This window comes from Penaeus vannamei, chromosome 14 (assembly GCF_042767895.1).
Source record: "Penaeus vannamei isolate JL-2024 chromosome 14, ASM4276789v1, whole genome shotgun sequence".
Classification (NCBI taxonomy): domain Eukaryota; kingdom Metazoa; phylum Arthropoda; class Malacostraca; order Decapoda; family Penaeidae; genus Penaeus; species Penaeus vannamei.
In genome coordinates, this window is record NC_091562.1 from 41,783,254 (window position 1) to 41,795,753 (window position 12,500).

Sequence of the window (12,500 nt, forward strand, 5' to 3'; positions counted from 1 at the left end):
GAAACGCGCGGAGGGAGAAAGGAGAGAAAGAAAGGGGAGAGAGAAGGGGGAGAGAGAGAAGGGGAGAGAGAGGGAGAGGGAGAGGCCGAGGAACAAGGGAACGGGAGAGAGTGATGACTAACCATTCTAGGGGGGCCACTGCGAATGAGTCATCACTTGGAAGGAGCGCCGATTAAACTACCCGTCTGTAGGGGGCGATTCGGTGACTAATGGGGGGATGGGGTGGGTGGGTGGGGGCCTCCGCGACGACAAAGGAAATGGAGAATCCGCAGAGGCTGTCGGGGGGCGGTCGGGGCGGTCGGGGCGTCAGAAAACCGCACCCCGACGAAGAAACGTTCGCCACCAATTGACTCGAACGTTTTTTCGCTCTAAGACCCACTTCAGATCGAGATGCGGGAAAAAAGCGGTGACGTGACCCCACCCGCGGCGGCGTGGACGACCTCCACCCCCCCCCCCCCCCGCCCCCTCTCGCCATAATGAAAAGACGCGTTATGTGATACCCCCTCTCCCCCTGCCCCCCCTTCCCCCGCTCCCCAGATAGCCCTTAGGATAAATTGATTAATCCCACGCGCGCGCCGAGGCCTGGCGTTACGGTAATCCTAATCATCTCATCTATGCAGACACACAGAAGAAAGGAGAGAGAGAGAGAGAGAGAGAGAGAGAGAGAGAGAGAGAGAGAGAGAGAGAGCGAGAGAGAGAGAGAGAGAGAGAGAGAGAGAGAGAGAGAGAGACAGGAGCAGAACAGAGAGAGAGAGAGAGAGAGAGAGAGAGAGAGAGAGAGAGAGAGAGAGAGAAAATAGCCGATAAAACAACAATATTAAGAATACACAGCAAATCCTCCGCGATACGAGGGTCGCACGCCGAAGAAGAAGAAGAAGAAGAAGAAGAAGAAGAAGAAGAAGAAGAAGAAGAAGAAGGAAGAAGAAGAAAGAAAAAGAAAGAAAAAAAAGAAGAACAAGAAAAATAAAGAAAAATAAAGAAAAGAAAAGTAGAAAAGAAGAAAAAAAGAAAGAAAAGTAGAAAAGAAGAAAAATAAAGAAAAAGAAAGAAAAGAAGAAGAAAAAAATCTCTCGATACATTTCATTCCCACCTTCGTTTATGTGACAACAGCCCAACTTTACGGCAACAGCCTAGCATCTGCTCTAACTTTGTCGCGGAAAAAAGAAGTTGCTATTGCCCCTGATATGACAAAAGAAATCCCAGTTTCCTGTTTATTGTGGCATCATAGGTGCCCCCGCAGACGGTGCCAAATTTGGTGCCATTAAGAGGAAGGTTTGCGAAACTTCATTACAAAACTGAGAGAAACACGAAGGAATTAATTGAATTAGAAAAAAAATACAAATACGTGAACTATTTATATATATTTATTCCATTCTCATTCCCTCTCTATTTCTTATTTACTCAATTTCTCTCAGACACTCACTCTCTTCCTCTCTCACTCAATCTCCCACATTCTCTCACATACACTTATTCTCTCTCACAAACGTATTTTATTTCTCACGCATACACACTCACTCTCACGCACACACACTCACTCTCACGCACACATACTCACTCTCACGCACACACACTCACTCTCTTGCACACATAATACTCACTCTCACGCACACACTCACTCTCACGTACGCACACACACTCACTCTCACGCACACATACTCACTCTCACGCACACACACCTTCACTCTCACGCACATACTCTACCTCTCACGCACACTTACTCACTCTCACGCACACACTCACTCACTCTCACACATACTCACTCTCACGCACACACACTCACTCTCTGCGCACACATGCTCACTCTCACGCACACACACTCACTCCTGCTGCCACCACATCACTCACTCTCACCCCCACCTCACTCCTCACGCACACACACACTCACTCTCACGCACACACATACTCACTCTCACGCACACACACTCACTCTCACGCACACATACTCACTCTCACGTACACATTCACTCACTCTCACGCACACATACTCACTCTCACGCACACTACACTCACTCTCACGCACAACACACTCACTCTCACACACACATACTCACCACTCACACTTTACACACTCACTCCTCACGCACACATACTCACTCTCACGCACACATACTCACTCTCACGCACACACACTCACTCTCACATACACATACTCACTCTCACGCACACACACACTCACTCTCACGCACACATACTCACTCTCACGCACACACTACTCGCTCACGCACACATACTCACTCACTCGCACACACACTCACTCTCACGCACACATACTCACTCTCACGCACACATACTCACTCTCACGCACACACACTCACTCTCACGCACACATACTCACTCTCACGCACACACACTCACTCTCACGCACACATACTCACTCTCACGCACACACACTCACTCTCACGCACACACACTCACTCTCACGCACACACACTCACTCTCACCTTTGTACTCACTCACTCCCACGCACACACACTCACTCTCACGCACACACACTCACTCTCACACACACACACTCACTGTCACGCACACACACGCCCACTCTCACGCACACACACACTCACTCTCACGCACACATACTCACTCTCCCACGCACACACACACTCACTCTCACACACACACTCACTCTCACGCACACATACTACACTCTCACGCTCACACACCCTCACTCTCTCGCACACATACTCACTCTCACGCACACACACTCACTCTCACGCACACATACTCACTCTCACGCACACACACTCACTCTCACGCACACACACTCACTCTCACGCACACATACTCACTCTCACGCACACACACTCACTCTCACGCACACACACACTCACTGTCACGCACACACACCCACTCTCACGCACACACACTCACTCCTCACGCACACACCTCACTCTCACACGCACACACACTCACTCTCACGCACACACACTCACTCTCACACACACACACTTACTCTCACGCACACACACTTACTCTCACGCACACACACTCACTAACACACACACTCACTCACTCACGCACACACACTCACTCTCACACACACACACTCACTCTCACTCCCACACACACTCTCTCTCACGCACACATACCACTCTCACGCACACACTCACTCTCACGCACACACACTCACTCTCACACGCACACACACACTCACTCTCACGCACACACACTCACTCTCGCACACACACTTACTCTCACGCACACACACTTACTCTCACGCACACACACTCATCTCGCACGCACACACACTTACTCTCACGCACACACACTCACTCTCACGCACACACACTCACTCTCACGCACACACACTCACTCTCACGCATACACACTCACTCTCACGCACACACACTCACTCTCTTTCTCTCACACACAAACCTCACACAATATCTCGCAGACACACTCGCTTATTCACTTCCTCTGACACACACACACTCGCTCATCCACATTCTCTCACACGGCCTCACTCACTCACTTCCTCTGACACTCACTCACTAACCCACATTCCCTCACGCGCCCTCATTCACTCGCACATCAGACTCTCCCTTTCCCCCTCGCGTGCCTGCTCTCCCTTGCTCCCTAAAAGCCTCAGTTCCCGTGTGATCACAAGCCCCCCCCCCACACACCCCTTTCCACCACCACCCCGCCCTCCTCTCTACCCCGCTCCACTCCTTTCTTCCACTATTCTCTTTGCCTCGCTCCATTCTCCTCTTCCACCCTCCCTATCTCATCCCTCTTTACTCTCTTCTTACTCTCTTCCTCTCCCTCTCCCCTCTTCCACCCTCCCTCTCCACCCCATATCACTCTTCTCTCTTCCACCCTCCCATCCTTCCCTCCTCCAGCCCGCTTCCACCCTCCTCTCCATCCCTCTTCCACTCTCCTTCCTCCACTCCACTTTCTCTTCCACCCTCCTATCCATCCCCTCTTCCTTTCTCCTCCTCTCCTCTCCTTCTTCTTCCTTCCTCCTCTCCATCCCTCTTCCCCTCCTATCCATACCCTCTTCCTCTCCTCCTCCTCACCCTCTTCCACTTCCTCCTCTCCTCTCCTTCTTCCTTCCCTCCTCTCACCACCCCATTCCCCCACCTCCTCTCCATCCCTCTTCCTCTCCTCTCCTCTCATCTCTTCCATCTCCTTCCTATCCATCCCTCTTCCTTTCCTCCCTCTCTCCTCTCCCACCTCGCTTCCCTCCTCTCCTCTCATCCCCCTTCCCTCCCCCTCCCCCTCCGCAACTTCCACCCGCGTCAATCCTAACCAAGAGTGAAGACATGTCGCGGAGGGATAACCTGGAGATGCAGCCTCCTCCTCCTCCTCCTCCTCCTCCTCCCCCTCCTCCTCCCTCCCCCCCCTCTCCCTCATCTCCTTCCTCACTCCCTCCTCCTCCTCCTCCTCCTCCTTCCTTTCCTCCTCCTCCTCCTCCTCCTCCTCCTCCTGATCTCGGAGGTGGCTCATCTTCACGCACCATCGCTCATGCTCGACTTTGCCACCTTTTACCTTCCCCCCCCTTCCCCCCTTCCCCCTCCCTCCCCCCGACTCTCCTTCTCAGCTCTTATTCTTCCTCCCTCCCTTCTCCCCACCCTCTTCCCTTTCCCTGGTCTCCCTGTCGGTCCTTGCTGCCCCCCTCTCCCCTTTTCTATTCCCCTTCCCCTCCCCCATGAGGTCTTCTCTACCTACCTCCTCCCCTCGCCCCTTCCCCCTCACACAACCCTTCCCCCTTCCCCATGGCACTACCTCCCTGCCCCTCCCTCCCCTTCCCCCTAACCCTTCAACCACTCTTACCCACCCCACCCCACCCCCTCCTCTCTCCGCTCTTACCCCTCCCCCCACCCCTCCCCCTTTCTCTCCTCTCTCTTACCCACTCCCCACCTCACCCCCTCACTCTCTCCGCCTTACTCCCTCCCCCCCACCCCTCCCTCCTTCTCTCTCTCCTTACCCTCACCTCCTCACCCCTTACCTCCTTCTCTCTCGCCTTACCCCCTCTCGCGGTTCCAACTCCCCTCCCCCCCTCTCCCTCCCAGGCCCACTTCCGCGATGTGAAGGAACCCGAGAGTGAATAAAATATCCTTTCTCCTCTTTTCGCTTTTCAGTTCCTCTTCTTTCCTCCTCGCTTTCTTCATCTTCCTTTTTTTTCTCCTTCTTCTCTTCGTCCCTCTCCGCTTCCTGCTCTGCCCTTTTCGCTTTAATCCTTTCTATTCATTCCTTGCCCTCCCCCCTTCACCCCCCTTCGTCCCTTCCTCTCTACCTGTACAAAGAAAGTGACAGAAGGTTCGAAAGAGGGAGAATAAAGAGAGAGAGAGAAGTGGGGGGGGGGAAGCGAGGAGTCGCTGGAAGAAAAGGAAGGAGGAAAGGAAACGCGAGAGGAAGGAAGGAAGAGAGAGAGAGAAAGAGAAGACAGTAAAAGAGACAAAGCGTGTGAGGGAATTACTAGAACAACGACAACAATAGGAGTGCCACGAGAGGGCACTTACCTCAGGGCCCCCCAAGAGGGAGGAGGGGAAGGGAGGGAGGGGAGGAGAGGGGAAGAGGGAGGGAAGGGAGGAGAGGAAGAAAGAAGAGGGAGGGAGGAAAGAGAGAGGGGAAGAGGGAGGGAAGGAGAGGGGAAGAGGGAGGAAAGAGAGGAAAGGGAGGGAGAGAGAAAGGGAGAGACAGAGAAGAGGAAGGGAGGGAGGAGTGGGCAGGGAGAATTAGGGAAAGAGGAGAGGGAGGAAAGAGAGGACAGGGAGGGAGAGAGGATGGAATGGAGAGAGCAGAGGAAGGGAGAGAGGGAAGAAGAAGGAGGAAAGATAGAGGGGAGGCAAGAGGGTAGAGAGGAATAGAGATTGAGATACCAGGAAAAGGGAAGGAGAGGAATAGAGCGAGGGAGGAGAGGGGAAGCGGAAAGACGAGAGGAGACGGAAGCAAGGGGGGAGGTAAGGGATGGGAAGTAGAGAAGGGGGCAAGGAGGCAGAAGGGAAGGGAGAGAGGAGAGGAGCGGAAGAAAGAGGGAGGAAGGCGGGGGACAGGGAGAAAGGAGAGAGAGGGAGAAGAAGGAGAGGGGAGGGAAGAAAGCGAAGGGAAGCGAGGAAGGAAGGCCAGAGGTGGAGGAGTGGGAAAGGAGGATGGCGGGGAAGAGAGAGGAAAGAGAGGGGAGCAGTGGGAAGGGAGCAAGGCGGGGGAGAGAGAGGAAGGAGAGGAGAGTGAGACAGAGGGAAGAAGGAGACGGGGGAGAGAGAGAGGAAGGAGAATGAGACAGAGGGAAGAAGGAGAGGGAGAGAGAGGAAGCAGAGGAGAAAGGAAGAAAGGAGGACAGACAGGGAGGCTGATCTCGTCCTTGGCCTCCCGGGGTTATCTGACGCGCCATAAGACTCGCCTCGATTTCTAAATGAGGCATACTTACGGCTCCCTCTCGTAGGCCTACCGTCAAAAGTCGACAGTCAGCTTCTCATTTGATAAAGGGGGGGGGAGGGAGGGAGAGGGAGGAGAGAGAGAGAGAGAGAGAGAGAGAGAGAGAGAGAGAGAGAGAGAGAGAGAGAGAGAGAGAGAGAGAGAGAGAGAGAGAGAGAGAGAGAGAGAGGGAGGGAGGGAGGGGAGGGAGGGAGGGAGGGAGGGAGGGAGGAGGAGGGAGGGAGAGAGAGAGAGGGAGAGAGAGAGAGGGAGAGAGAGAAGAAAGAGAGAGAGAGAGAGAGAGAAAGAGAGAGAGAGAGAGAGAGAGAGAGAGAGAGAGAGGGAGAGAAAGAGAAAGAGAGAGAGAGAGAGACAGACAGAGACAGAGACAGAGAGAGACAGAGACAGAGACAGAGAGAGAGAGAGAGAGAGAGAGAGAGAGAGAGAGAGAGAGAGAGAGAGAGAGAGAGAGAGAGAGAGAGAGAGAGAGAGAGAGAGAGAGAGAGAGAGAGAGAGAGAGAGAGAGAGAGAGAGACAGAGACAGAGACAGAGACAGAGACAGAGAAAGAGACAGAGACAGAGACAGAGACAGAGACAGAGACAGAGACAGAGACAAAGAGAGAGAGAGAGAGAGAGAGAGAGAGAGAGAGAGAGAGAGAGAGAGAGAGAGAGAGAGAGAGAGAGAGGGAGACAGACAGACAGACAGACTGAGAGAGAGAGAGAGAGAGAGAGAGAGAGAGAGAGAGAGAGAGAGAGAGAGAGAGAGAGGGAAAGAGAGAGAGACAAGACAAATAACTGATACTGAAAACGAAAAGACAAGAAAAGAAAAGAAAAAAATGGGAATACATACCCTAACTCACGCTAATACACCCTAATATACCCCCCCCCCACCCACCCTTTTTCTCTCATCTCCTTTCGCTCCGAAAATCCTCTATTCGGAAGCCAAATTTCACGACCAACAACTCTTTGTATGCTCTTCAGACTCCCCACCCCCTCCCCTCCCTCCCCTCCCTACCCCACTATTCCCCACCCCCTAAAAGAAGAAGAAAAAAAAGGACCCCACTCCACCCCCACCCCCAAAAAAAAAGAAGGGAGAGAGAAAAACAAAAAGAAAGAAAGAAAAAGACAACACCCTCTCGTGACTTACAGTAGAGCAAGCCTTTGAAGGGAGAGCAATTTCAACAGCTGTCGGTAAATCTACGAGTCTCTCAGATCTCGCGTCTTTCACATACATACCGGAGGATCGGCCGTAAAACTGCTATTGAAAAAAAAAAAAAAAAAAAAAACCAAAAAAAAAAAAAAAAAAAAAAAAAGAGCCTAAAAAAAAGGAATCACTTTGTTGCTAGCATTAGCGGATTAGCTTGTCGTAATCCGCTCGAAAAAAAAAAAAGAGAGGAAAGCACTTCACGCTGGTACACAGAACCCTCGCAACGGATCCAGTACTGTAACAGCGAACCGAATTTAATTTTTTTTTTATACCTTACATATCACAACGTTTTGACCTCTGCCTAAGGTACTTTTTTACCGGCCTTCGCTATTGGCACTCCCTCACTGGCCCCGACACGGACCGTCCCGACCTGCTGGGAAGAACTACCCTCCCCCCCCCCCACCCGACGCCCGACTTCAAAACAAAAGCCGACTTCCCGGTGCAGCACCCACGCTAAACAGGGTATTCTATTATTATATATCATACTATTCGTTAGCATTCGTCGTGTTAACCCCCCCCCCCTCGACGCCCGACTTCAACCGTCCCGACCTGCTGGGAAGAACCACCCTCCCCCCCCCCCCCCCCCCGACGCCCGACTTCAAAACAAAAGCCTCTTCTTCTCGGTGCAGCACCCACGCTAAACAGGGTATTCTATTGTTATAAATCATACTATTCGTTAGCATTCGTCGTGTTCAACCCCCCCCCACGTTCTTCACTCACGAAGCTGACCCCAAGGACTTTGGCTCCGGAGTCTCAAATACCAATTAGTTGCCGCCGTACCGCTGCTCATTAATACCGGTCGCTAATATTAATTGCAAGCCTCCCAGGATCGACCACCGGACCGGAAATTATCTGTGTAATAATCATTTGCGAAAAACCAATGATGCTATGATATGATCCGGCGAGGGTTTGTGTGTGCAGTCTCGTCACGTGTACATGAGCATTTTAATACGTTAATTACGGAATGGAAAAGTCCAATTATATGCAAAATACGCGTCATACACAGACAGACAGACACACACACACACACACACACACACACACTCACACACACACACACACACAAACACACACACACTCTCACACACACACACACGCACACACACACACACACTCACACACGCCCACACAGTCCCTCCATCATCCATCTGCCCTGACATCCATAAAGTGTCCCAGCACAATCCAGTAACGAAAAAACACGTAATCCTGTGTAATAGCAAAAATATATGCCTTTTTTTTGACAAGAAATAAAAACAGTCACAGCAATCCTCTACCGGTATGTAAAAATGCCTTCACTGTCACCTTTCACTTACAGCATAACGTGGTCTCTCGTTCATTGCATTTATACATACATACTTTTCGTAGATAAGGTCAAATTATTCTTTCGTAGATAAGGTCAGGTTATTCTATGTTCACACTTTCAATCTACACTAAGACTCTACCTAAATCCAGTGAATTAGAACTCTTTAAATCTGTATCTCCCTATGTCCAAATCTGTAAGTATATATCTCTCCTTCGACATGACATGGCATGACCATATTTTTTATCATTTTTTTTATCGACATGACATGACATGACCTTATTTTTGAACTTTTTTTATCGATATGACATGACATGACCTTATTTTTTATCATTTTTTTTATCGACATGACATGACATGACCTTATTTTTTATCATTTTTTTATCGACATGACATGACCTTATTTTTTATCATTTTTTTGCCCATTAAAGAACTCCTACGATATGTACCATACCCGGATCTATACGCACTCACCCACACATCTCCATTAATACCAACCTTTAAAAAATATGACTAAAATCTCATAAAACTTATTCCCCGCGTCCTTATAAAAATATATAGCAAGAATCCCACGTCTTTTTCCCCTATAAAAAAACAGTTTTCCCCTAAAAAAGGAATATTTTTCTTTCCATTAACAAAATGTCTCTCTCTATATGGCCAGATGTGGAAACATACACACGCAAAAGCATATGTCGCTGTTATATACCACAAATATACTAAGCGTTGATATTCAGAATAAAACTAACTTTTTTCTTACTTTTTTAAAAATCTGCAGTATGCCTTACTTCAATGTGATTTTTGATACCCATTTCCCTCCGTAATATAAACCATAAATAAACTTTAAATATCGTTTTCTTTCACCGGCAAAACAAACCACACTGAGAGAGAGAGAGAGAGAGAGAGAGAGAGAGAGAGAGAGAGAGAGAGAGAGAGAGAGAGAGAGAGAGAGAGAGAGAGAGAGAGAGAGAGAGAGAGACAGAGAGACAGAGACAGAGAGAGAGAGAGAGACAGAGAGAGAGACAAACAGAGAGAGAGAGAGAGAGAGAGAGAGAGAGAGAGAGAGAGAGAGAGAGAGACAGAAAGAGAGAGAGATAGAGAGAGAGAGACAGAGACAGAGAGAGAGAGAGAGAGAGAGAGAGAGAGAGAAGAGAGAGTGGGGAGAGAGTGAGAGAGAGAGTGAGAGAGAGAGAGAGAGAGAAAGAGAGAGAGAGAGAAAGAGGGAGTGAGAGTGAGAGAGTGAGAGAGAGAGAGAGAGAGAGAGAGAGAGAGAGAGAGAGAGAGAGAGAGAGAGAGAGAGAGAGAGAGACAGGCCACTTTCAGCTTTAAGCAGAGAAGACAGAAGGCCACATTACACCCATCAAAACAAAACAGAAAAAAGACAAGTGGATGAAATAAACAATGGATAATACTGGAATTAGAGAATACAACAAAGAATGCAAAATAAAACAGAAATCTCGGGTTTCACTATTTACTATATATTTGTTTTTCTTTCTATTAATACCACCAATGTCTACCTTTGGCACATAACCGAAATATACGCATAACAACAACAAAACCACCCACATATAAAACACAACCTCACAAATTCAATCAAATCTCAACATAAATCACACAAAAAACAAGTAAACAAAAACAACAAACGGATCCACAAATAGAACCCCCCTCTCCCCCCCCCAAAAAAAAATCCACGAAAACTAAAAAACAAAACACACACAAAAAAACAAGTAAACAAAACCAACAAACAGATCACACAATAGAACCCCCCCCCTCTACCCCACCCCCCAAAAATACCACGAAAACTACAAAACAATACAAAACAAACGCACAAAGCAAAAAACAAAAACCCAAAAAACAAAAACAAAAGACAAACGCACGAACAATAAGTACCCGCGGGACTGCCTATCCATCTCCGACCTATTACAAACACGATTCGGCAGATCTCCTCTGTCTCACATGACGGGGATTAGGTGGATCAGTCCGACCTGATCCACCTTCACGTGTCATGTTGGGGGGAGGGGGGAGTGGGGAGGGGAAAGGAGGGGGGAAGAGGAGGGAAAGGAGGAGAGGGACAGGAAGAGGAAAGGAGGAGAGAGGAGGGAGGCTGAGAATGGGAGAGGGAAAGAAAGGGGAGGGTTGAATGGGAGGGAAGGGAGGGGAGCATAGCATTATGGAGAGAACTGGGAAGGGGAAGGGAAATAGAGAGGAAAAAGGGAAGGAAACAGGAGGAAAAGGGGAGGGAAGTTTGGGAAGGGGGAAGAGTAAGGGGGAAGGGGAGGAGGAAAGGGAAGGGTAGGAAATATGAGTTTAAGAGGCTGAGGAAGGGGGAAAAGGGTTGGGGGACTGTATGTGAAGTATCATAGCGTTTCTCCTGCACTATCCCCAGGGGAAGAGAGAGGGAGAGAGAAAGAGGGAAGGAGAGGAAGGAAGGGGGAAACAGAAAAAGAAAGAGAAAGAGGAACAGGAACAGGAAGAGAGAGAGAGAGAGAGAGAGAGAGAGAGAGAGAGAGAGAGAGAGAGAGAGAGAAAGAGAGAGAGAGAGAGAGAGAGAGAGAGAGAGAGAGAGAGAGAGAGAGAGAGAGAGAGAGAGACAGAATTATTTCCGACCTTTAAATCTCCTTCCTCTATCCTTTACCACTCACCCGATCAAAGTCCCGTATCACCCACAGGTTTTGTACATTTCACAGCAATTATGGCGGAAAATGTAAACTCATTAAGATATATATATGTCACAGTCCAATTAACAGATTATTAGCTTACACCGAGCGGGTATACAATAACCCAATTAATAACTATATCATTCAGACGTAACCACGCACCAATACACACGAGAACTAATTACACAATTGACACAATGTGCACCGTGAGGCAATAACCAAACAGCAAATTTTGTTCTCTCTTCGGAACAATAACGTTCAAATGATAACATGGAAACGCTGCTGCTCCTATCTATCTATCATTGAACCCAAACCCTCTCACGAAGTCCCCCCTAAAATATACACACTAGCTACCTCCATCATAAATATAATCCCAGCCACATGGCCGACCCTGTCATCTTAAAAAAATATATATATCCGTGTTAGAAGGTAAATCAGCGCCTGTCATTAAATCACCGGCTTAAAGGTACGACTCAGAGGTACGACTGTACGACATGCTAATACTTCAAAGGAGCTTATTATCACAAATACGACTTCTCGTACAACAAACACGAGCATTAAATCACAAACAAAATCCTTTAATAATGAGAAAAAGAAAGGTGAACTGGTAAATAAATGCGTGATATTTAGATACATAAAAGTTGATGTATTAATAACTGAACCGTACCTGAGTGGGAATACATGTTCATTCACGAGACGGATGCAAATTATGAATAAAAATGTATACCCTGTAGAGTTCTGACGAGTTAATTCGAGGATTTGATCTTTCTGTGAAATTTATTAAGCTCTCTCTGCTCACGAGAGTCCTATCAGTATCCACCGGCTATAACCGTCCTAATCCAGTTTATCAAGGAGCATTAAGTCATCAGGAGATTAAAATAAGGAGACGAATTTATACAAACCCCTAAACTGCTATGGATATCGCCATTTACAGCGTCTATAAAATGTATCAAAGGAACAATAAATTCATCACGAGTTTGGAACA

The 12,500-nt window shown here is 48.5% G+C and overlaps 1 protein-coding gene across 10 annotated transcripts in view; it reads right to left on the minus strand.

Annotated features, from left to right (window-relative positions):
• The window catches only part of LOC113824540 (uncharacterized protein CG43867), an 864,266-nt gene that overhangs the window by 132,282 nt on the left and 719,484 nt on the right, over positions 1–12,500 (minus strand). The window lies entirely within an intron of this gene.